The sequence below is a fragment of the Vicia villosa genome, unplaced genomic scaffold, assembly GCF_029867415.1.
Source record: "Vicia villosa cultivar HV-30 ecotype Madison, WI unplaced genomic scaffold, Vvil1.0 ctg.000162F_1_1_2_unsc, whole genome shotgun sequence".
Lineage (NCBI taxonomy): Eukaryota > Viridiplantae > Streptophyta > Magnoliopsida > Fabales > Fabaceae > Vicia > Vicia villosa.
The window spans coordinates 82,487-92,824 of record NW_026705045.1 but is presented as its reverse complement, the minus strand read 5'-3'; positions in this window follow the sequence as shown (position 1 = coordinate 92,824).

Here is a 10,338-nt window from a genome sequence, read left to right as displayed (position 1 = left end):
GGTATCGAGATATTATCAATATTCACGCGCATTAAGTGTTTAATGTAGGGGGAACTTTACAACTTTTACAGCTCAAACGAAGAAATGTGCACTAGTACATCGAATTCATTTCATCCATCAAATTCCAAATAACATTTTGAATAATTGATCAACAATAACATCTCAAATTTTCCAAACATAAAAAAGGGGGAGACTGAAAGTGCAGTCACAATATCGTATGATAGCGCTTATGTGCTTTTATGTTTTTGTCAATTTGATATATGAGATATCTTTGTAATTTGTTTCTATTGTCGTGTTCTTGTACTTTATTCATTTCATACTTCATTGTATTAGCTTCGGCTATTGTGTTGTTGTATCATTAAGAACCCTCTTTACTCAATTAACAAGAATGTTTGATTCTTGGTAGTATGTCTTTTTGAGCCTAGATAGTTGCCACTTTTTCGTTTCATCAGGCATAGCTTAAATCATAAGTTAGAACTCTTAAATCTAGATTTTTCAGTCATTTGATGCAAATCAAGTGTAATACATGATTCAAATCAAAACTTGTATGAAGAGTGGGATTTGTCTCTAGAGAATTTGCTTCGAATCAGAAATTAAACATGATTCAAATCACAACCTCGTGTGATTTGAATCAAGCGTAAAAATTGAGTTGAATCAACTGTTTCCTTGAAGTTATATTTTGGCTCTGTCCAAATTGATTTAAATTACAGTTTTTACTTAATTTGAATCAAAGCTTCAAGACCCATTTTCCATTCTTGATTTAAATAGTTGTTTCTTTGATGAAAGTAATAAGTGAGTGAAACCCATGGGAAACCCATAGAGACAAAGAGTGATTTTGTCTTCTATTCTTCGTGTTTCTATACCCATCACCATGATTCTTTATCTAATTCACTATAACCACTTCCTGATATGAATGTATGTTAAATTCATTCTCCTTTTTTAGTTGCATCTTGTTCTTGTTCAATTTGTTGTTGTTTGAGTGATTTAGAGAGGGGGACTTGATTAATCTATTGTTCAAGACTAATTCACCTAGAAATTTGAGAAACATGTGTGTGTGTGTGTGTGTGTGTGTGTGTTCTTCATTCACCTTCATCTAAAACCCTTGACTAACACCTTGTGTTTTTAAAGTGATTTTGAGATATTTTGGCACTGTTCATCATCTTCACCTGTAGTCTTGTTCCATTGTTGAGAACCTTCATCTCTAATTATTGAGTGTTGAGGGAAACTAGTGATACATTAGGATATATAATGTTTTTATATGTAGTTTGTTGTTTGTAACAAGTGCAAACATCATTTCTTGAATTTCATTTGGTGTTTGTTGTTATTCATCAAGAATAAAGTTTCTATTATACTCCAAGGAAGACTTTGGCGAGATCTAGTATCAATTGTCCATAAGGAGGGGATGTAGATTTTCCATCTTCTTTGGAGTTGGAGAAAGTTGTCCATCCTTAGCTATGGAAATCACTCAGACAATAGATCGATGGATTCAGGTGGATTGCCACATACGAAGACTTAAAGCAGAGTTATTGTGGACAGTGAGGTTATTGGATAAAGATCTTTTAAAGATATTATTTTTATTAGAAGTTGAGTATCTGCATCAACTGACAAAATCGTTTGATATTTCACTGTAATCAAACTTATCAAAATAGTGGAAGATCGTGATTATTTTCCAATGGTTTTCAACACCATTGAAGAGTGGAGTAGGAAATCCAAGGACGGATGTGGAATCGCTATATATTTATGTGTATCATTTCTTCTTCCCTTATCTCTTTTTAATTTCTAGTATTCACCAATCTTGCTATTGGATTAGTATATAATTGTATAGATTGTATGCCACATAAGTTAGTATGTGCTTATAGAGATTTAATGTATAAACTTATAAGTATACGGTGTATCAATCTCATAGACGTATGCATTGATAAAACATTTACGCTTAAAGTTTTGAAATAGCTTCGTTTAAAGCTACTTGGGTTGTCTTGTGATTGACTTGCATTAGAAGTAATCAAGTGTATAGTGAACTTCATGTATCATTTCATATGATTTAATTCACTGATGCTCCCAAGCTCTCTTGTTTTTGAGTTTTGCTTATGTGCTTCTTAAAATCTTTGATTTCGTATATGGGACCTAAAACATTTTTGAAATTGCCTGAAGGAGAAAAGGGTATATTCACCCCCCTTCTAGACCTCTTTGTGTCCATATTCTCACCCAACAAAACCTTCTATAGAGTTTCGGCTCCCATAGGGGCACCACATGTCTCGCATTTTTGAGATCCTAGTCGATTAATATATTGTCCGACACCGAGAACAAAAAGGTGACTAAGATTGAGTTTTGTGCATACTTGATTGATAATGATTGAAAGGTGCAATTCAGAGATATGAGTTTGGTCTTGAAGTGACACCTAAGAGTGTTAGGTTGGGTATGGTGAAGATTAATAATTATTTTTTGGATAGTATCAAGGAAGCTCATAAGTTAGATGTGAAATTGGTGGATTCAATGGTTGGAATCGATCAATCTGAGAGTGATGACTTTAAGGTGGATGCGCAAGGTGTGTTGAGATTCCGTAATCGAATTTGCATTCCTAATGATGTGGATCTAAAAAGAGTGATTCTTGAGGAAGGTCACAGAAGTAATTTGAGTATTCATCCAGGAGCTACTAATATGTACCATGATTTGAAGAATTTATGTTGGTGGCCTGGAATGAAGCGGGATATAACACAGTTTATGTATGCATGTTTGACTTGTCAGAAATCAAAAGTTGAACATCAGAAGCCTGCAGGGTTATTGCAACCGTTAGAATTTCGGGAATAGAAATGGGATAGCATTTCAATGGATTTTGTGTCGGGTTTACCTAATACTTTGAGAGGACATGATTCGATTTGGATGATCGTTGATAGGCTTACAAAGTCAGCTCATTTTGTACCTATTAACATCACTTATCCAGTTTTGAAGTTGGCGGAGATTTATACTAATGTGATTGTTAAGCTGCATGGTGTTCCTTTATGTATTGTTTCGAATAGGGATCTGAGGTTCACTTCAGATTTTTGGAAAAGTTTGCAAGGAGCACTGGGTTCCAAGTTGAGGTTGAGTTCGGCGTATCATCCTAAAACATATGGTCAGACGGAGAGGACTATTTAGTCATTAGAGGATTTATTGAGAGCTTGTGTTTTTGAGCAGGGAGGTATGTGGGATACTTATCTTCCATTGATCGAATTCACTTACAACAATAGTTACCATTCTAGTATTGAAATGGCGCCTTTCGAAGTATTGTATGGTTGGAGATGTAGGACTCTGTTGTGTTGGCACGAATCTGGAGAGAGTGTAGTACTTGGACCGGAGATCGTTCGAGAGACTGTCGAGAAGGTTAAGTTGATTCGTGAGAAGATGAAAACTTCTCAGAGTAGGCAGAAAAGTTATCATGACTTGAGAAGGAAAGATTTGTAATTTCAGGCGGGTGATAATGTGTTTTTGAGAGTCACACCGGTAACCGGTGTGGGGCGAGCATTGAAGTCTAAGAAGCTCACTCCTTGTTTTATTGATCTGTATCATATTTTGGAAAAGGTTAGGAATGTGGCGTATAGAGTGGTGTTACCGCCCAATCTTTCGAATTTGCATGACGTGTTTCATGTGTCGCAACTTCAGAAGTATATTTCTTATCCTTCTCATGTGATTCATATGGATGATGTGCAAGTACGGGATAATCTCACGGTGGAGACTATGCCGGTACGAATTGAGGATCGCGAGATAAAGACGCTTAGAGGCAATGAGATTGCTTTGGTGAAGGTAATTTGGTCGAGAGCTACCGGAGAGAGTTTGACGTGGGAATTGAAAAGCAAGATGCGAGAGTCGTATCCTGAGTTATTTGATTAAGGTAAATTTTCGAGGACGAAAATATTCTAAGTGGGGGAGAGTTGTGTTGACCGTTTTTATTTAATCAAATATGTTATTGTGTGTTATGTGAATTATTTGATAATTATGTGATTAATTGGTTTTGTGTTATTTTATTGGGAATTATTAGTAAATAACATGAGTTAGTAAAACTATTAGTAATTGGGCCTAAGTTAGAATTAGTAATTGGGAGGTGTTAATTAGAGCCCATTAGCATTATGAGAAGTTAGTAAGGGTTTAACAAAACAAGGGAATTTAGAGAATAGAATTAGAATTCATTTGGTGAAAGAAGAGAAAGAAGAGAGAAGAGGAGAAATCTAGGTCAACCCCAAGATTGAAGATTGAGATGTGATAAGTTACTATCATAGTAATGATATGGTTGTTGCCACAGAATCTTGGCATTGAGTTGATGTTGCTTAGACGATGTTGTGACGTGTTGTTTATGTTGTATTTGTGGGTGTGCGTCATTTGAGTTGCATCCATTGCATTATTTGAGACGGCCTAAATGGCAAAATGTTTGAGACGACCTAAATGGGAAAATGTTTGAGACAGCCTTAATGGCAAATGTTTGAGACGGCCCAAATGGCAAATGTTTGAGACGAGAGTTTTACTCCAATGGTACCACATGCATGTGCATAAAGTCAAGTCGCATATTGAGTTGCATTCTGAATGGTTGGGCTTATGATGTGAAGATTATGATGAATTGATGATATAGTTGTGCTTTTGAATATGTTATTGTATATGGTTAATAACATTGTTGTTGAGATGAAAGAGGTTTTGTGATGAGAAGTGGTAAGTGATCTATGATATTTCTTTGCTATAAGTATTATCATACGTTCCTTTATACTATTTTATATCTCACCCATTCTGTTTGAATGTTACCTTTTGTTGGTAACGTGCAGGTAACAATGTGGAGTAGCCGTTTACCTTTGTAGCTCGAGTCGGTGTCTATTGCTCTGGTACGTAGCACTCCGGGGGATTTTCGTTTGCTTTACCTTACGTTGTTATGTTTTATTTGGATTTTGATATCGTTGTGCGGAGACATGTTATTTAGTTGTTGTCATGTTGACAGAAATGTTGTGACTCAAAGTATATGAGTTTTTATGAATTCCGCTGCGATTTTAAAAGTTGTTTGATTTTGAATGACTATTGGATTATGATTCCTCCGTTGATTGTGTTATGTATCTTTATTAACGAGCTTGCATTAGATTTGGTTTAAGTTGAAAATGTGACGCCTCAAATATGTCATTTTTTGTGATTTTGCCACTCTGATTTCCATATTAAATTGTGGGGTAGATTCGGGGTGTTACATGTTGTCTCCGATGCCAAAGTATAAACCTCACCATCTGAGTTCGCCAAACCCATAAAGTTATCCATAGTGATTTCTATCATCTACAGGAGGTGAACATTATATGCACCACCAGGAGGCGGTGGAGACAGCGACACATCAATCAGAATGTCCCATAGTATCCGAAGGTCCATCATGAGAAGGTTTAACATCATTTACATGCTGCCTAAGTGGGATGATGCGAGGGTGTGATACAACATTTCAAATATCCATCCACACACTTTGCAAGGAACCGAACATCCATTGCACGATAATGAATGGCACGGGAAGACCCTAAAATGTGACCAACAAACCATCTATCCACGCCCTCTGCTGGAATAACATGGACTGGCCGTGGGATGTCCTAGACATATCTTAATTGGCGCATACACCTCTCAGGTAAGTGTCTAGACACTAACGTATCCCGTTACAAATAACCAGAAAAGTGAAGTGTCATCCAACTTCTGATGCACTATATAGTCTGTGTAGGGTGTCCATATGACATTGTCTAAAATAAACGCATCAATCCTCCTCATGTACTCTGCAACACCTCTTCAGTGTGCATGCTTACCCCTTCATCTCTTAGCCCGCATGGACTCAAGAGTGGTAGAAATAACCCGTCTTTCATAAATGGTCGGGAAATGCTCGTATATCCAACATTCCACAATAACATAGACTCATATAACCAACGGGAAATGTCATAAAAAGAACTAAAATAATAAGAAAAAATAATTTTTATACCTAAAATAGGCTCATCTAACCAACAAGCTGCCTCATCTCAAAAACAGTTGCCTCTTTAAGTGCAACATATAAAACAGTCAGTGCAACACACCCGCATGCCCAACTGACATGCTAAAGGCGACTAAACAACTAATTGTGCTTTGCATCGATATATAAATGAAACTTATCCACTAAGATAATACATCCTACAAGATGTGTTAGACGCTGGCCTAAGGATCTAGAGGGGGTGAATAGATCTCACAGAGTTTTTTGGAATTATTTCGAACTAATGCGAAAGCGGTTCTGAATCGACTTGCGTCTATTCCGGACCGTTATTGCAAGGGTCGTATATGTGCCAAAACCACAATATAATTGAGATTAACGATGAAGTGATATGTTATCGGATCAATACGTTTCACAGCTGAAAATTGATTAACTTCTAAATTGATAAACTTTAGTTTGCAATGCAGTAATAGTGAAAGAAGCAAAAACACAAACACTTGGTGATAATGATCAAATTGATGGTGATTCAATGTGTGATGAATTGTGATGTTTATGCAAGTCCTTAATTCACAATTTTAACACTCGAATCGTTGATCAATTTGCAATTATAACCAAATATGAACAGAACGTAAATGAAAAGATAAAAGCGACAAGAACACGATATTTGTTTAGGCAGTTCGTCGATCGTCCTCGCTACGACTACGTCTGCCCCCAATTCCAAATTGAAATTGGGAAATCTTCCATTAATGTTGAAAGCAGTTTATACAAAGAAGATAACAAAGCGATAAACAATAAACCAAATTTGTCGATCCTTTGAATCTTCTTCCCCCTTAATCTTGAGCCAGATTAAGGTCTTCCAAGAGCTTCACTTTGATCCCTTTCTGCAGTGTCTTGAATTGCTTGAACACTTGTTCCACAATCTTCACACTCAGCTGGATCCTTGATGAAGCCTCTTGATAAAAACCCCCAAAATTCACCAATCTTGGAGGACAAAACCCTCAGATTTTATTCACCAAAAACCCCACAAATCTTCACCCACTAGGAATCTTCAATTCCGTTCCATGGACGTTATCGAACTCGATCACTAACCCTCAACACAAGAATGATTATGTGTAATTGTGTCGGAGATGATGAAGAACGAAGATGAGAAGCCTTTGTGTATCTTTCAGTTGTTGGTGTTAAGAAGCAATAATGAATCTTTGACAATATATATGAGAGCTGATCAATTGGAGCAAAGCAAATCAACAATTTTGGCACTTTTGATCAAATAGGTCGACCTCTTGTAGTGCTTAGGTCGACCTAACAGAGCTGAATTAACTTTGGATGAAATTCTTCCCAGTTAGGTCGACCTGTTGAAGGCTTAGGTCGACCAAAATCCTGTTGAAATACGTTTTGGAGATTTTTCTTCAGTTTAGGTCGACCTAGTTGTTGTGTGGGTCGACCTAACAGTAGGCTGTGTAAATTTCTCCAATTTAGGTCGACCTGGGTTGTGAGTAGGTCGACCTGTCTGTTGTTTTTCTGATTCCTTCTTGTTTTTCTTGTATTGAGTCGACCTAGATACAGAGCAGGTCGACCTGCTTTGTCTTGAGTGGCCAATAATTGCTTTTCCTTGAGTTCTTCTGCTTGTGCCTTGTTGCTTGTTTGCTTGTGGAGTTTGCCATGGATCAAAAACACCTTTGTGAGTGTGGTCTTGTATTCACATACTCCCCCTTTTTGATGATGGCAAACAGGTAGTAAAAGCTTCGGCAACAAGTAGTGATGGCTCCCCCGGACTTGTATGCGTAAGCTAAAGCTCCTTCATACCGAGCTCCCCCGTACTCTCAGCACCTATCTCCCCCTTTGACAACATCAAAAGAAATACAACAACGGGACAGTAGAGGCGAGGAACAAGATAAAATAGATATAACGCTAGCATGTATAGTATAATAGGTAAATATAGGTAGAGATAGCATAAGAACCAAACATATTTAAAGGTACATTTTAACAGACATAATCCAAGAGATTAAAAAAATACGACAACATATAGCAATTGTACATAATGATAATGAAATGAAATGCAATGACATGATGGTATGATGGAGAATGCATCCTAACGCCTGCCCCTTCTTCCCCCTCCTCTTTGAAATGTATGAGGACGGATCTTCTTCAACTTGTTCCAACAGATCAAGCACAGAAAGATTGAGAGTATTGAAGCTTTGACTTAGATTGACATGACGGTTCAATGCCGTTTCCTCATATTGATTCTGTCTTAAAGTGGAGTTGGATGCAAATGTTTCAAAGTCAGCTTTGTGGTCCTGAACCAACCCATATAACGATTGATATTGGCGTTGTTGTTCGTCATAGCGGTCTTGTTGAAGCTGTTGCATTTGTTGGAATTGGAGCTGCTGTGTGTCGAAGTGCTGTTGTTGTAGGAGTTGCATATTCTCTAACATGGATATGATGTTGGTTTGATCCGGAGGAGGTGGAGCTGTATATCCCCAAGGGATATCCTCTTGTTGAGGAGGAACATATCTCCAATTTGCATCCGTATCTTGTGCAACATCTTCCATATGGTGATCATCATCATTTGCGATGTCTTGATCATTTCCTTCTTCTTCATTATCTGCATGATTTCCAAATTCCGTGGGATCGTCATAGTTGTATATAATCTTGCCGATTCCCTTTTGAATTAGATAGTAGGTTTTCCTATTTGGATCCCAATGGTATCCCATGAGGGTTAAAGTTGTTTGTGAGAAGTCTTGAGACTGTTGCATACGGATGTAGGGCAAATGATCAAGTCTCATGCCGAAATGGTTGACGATTGTTTGAATTATTGAACCATAACACAGGGCTGTAGTTTTCTATTGTACCTCATGAAACTTGGCAGCTAGAAAGTGAGGCCAATGCACACGCGTTCTGTTTTGCAGCAGATACATGAGCACAACTTCATTGCGTTCAATTCTTGAGTACCCTCCTGCTCTTGGTCGAATGACTCTTGAGATGACCCAATTTAGGAGCCTAGGATCTCGCTTTAGGTGACCAGCTGTTATTGCTTCGTTTGGTTTGTCAAAGACGGAAGGGTCTTTGAGAATAGATTTCATGTAGGCTACATGGTCATAGTTTCCCGGTACGTCACCGTCTTCCATACAGAATTCATCGCCTACAATTTTGAGACCAAAGATGCTTATCCAGGCCCGTTTGTCAACAACATGCGACCTAGAGCCCATTTTAAATCGGAAATTGCAACCGTCCCCTTTTTCAAATCCTGCATAGAAAGCCCTAACAGTATTTTCACAGTACGGAGTGTCACATTGCACCAATGGATGAATGTTTTGGTGTTCAATCAGATTTGCAACATCGGGAATATGCATACGTTTGACAACATGTGGGTTATAGATATATTGCCGAACAATTTTTCTTTTCATCTGCCACTTCTCAAAATTTTCTCTACAGTCAGGATGAACAAGAGCACTTACCGGTTGAGAAGATGAACCAGAGGCAACTTCCTTTCCCTTTCTTGATTTTGGAGGCATGTTTGTTGAGTAGTAGAGTGAGAGAGATGATTTGTGATAGAGTTTGCACTTGAGGAATTAGGGTTGGCCGTACAAATGGTATGAAAATGAGCAAAAGAGGAAAAAGGAATGTTTATGTATGTATGGGGATGGGTCGGGTCGACCAACAGACCCAAATTTGGGAATTTTTGTAGCAGTAGGTCGACCTAATTTAGGTCTGGGTCGACCTAACAGAGAAGCCTAAAAAAATTGCAGATTAGGTCGACCTAAAAGTAGGGTAGGTCGACGTAACTGGGCATTTTAGCTTATATGTTGAAAAATGACTTGTGTAGGTCGACTCAAAGGCAGACTAGGTGTTGCACCCCAAAATTTGCCCTCTTTATTGGAGCCATAAGTTAATAATGACGTTTATTTCGTCATTCTAAAATTGAAGAAAAATAATAAAGAGTTTTCATGGGTTTAAGAAGAAAGGCGTGAAAAATGGTTTAAACAGTGGAAATACGAGAAAATTCGCAAGTCATATTTGGAAGGTGATATGAGCTAAGTTCCCGCGTTGTCCCAATCGTTTCGACGATATCTACAACTTTTGTGTTCGGCTCGGAAGCCAATTCTTTGAGGAAGGTCGGCAAATTTGCAAATTATTTGAGATTTCACAGTGAAAAACAGTGCAGAATGTAGGGTTTCGGACCTCGGAAAATTCATATCTCCTAATCCGCTCGTCGGATTCACTTGAAAATTTAACTGGAGCTCCGCACCATCATTACCAAGATTTCATATGTTTTGACCAAAGGCCAATTATGCACGGAAAATTCCCAGAATTTTAAGGATCGTCGCGTTGTTTCGGTAAAAAGTTTGTTTTCGAGTATGTCGCGCCGAGTTCGAAAATTCATAACTCCTGCGATTTTTATCGTA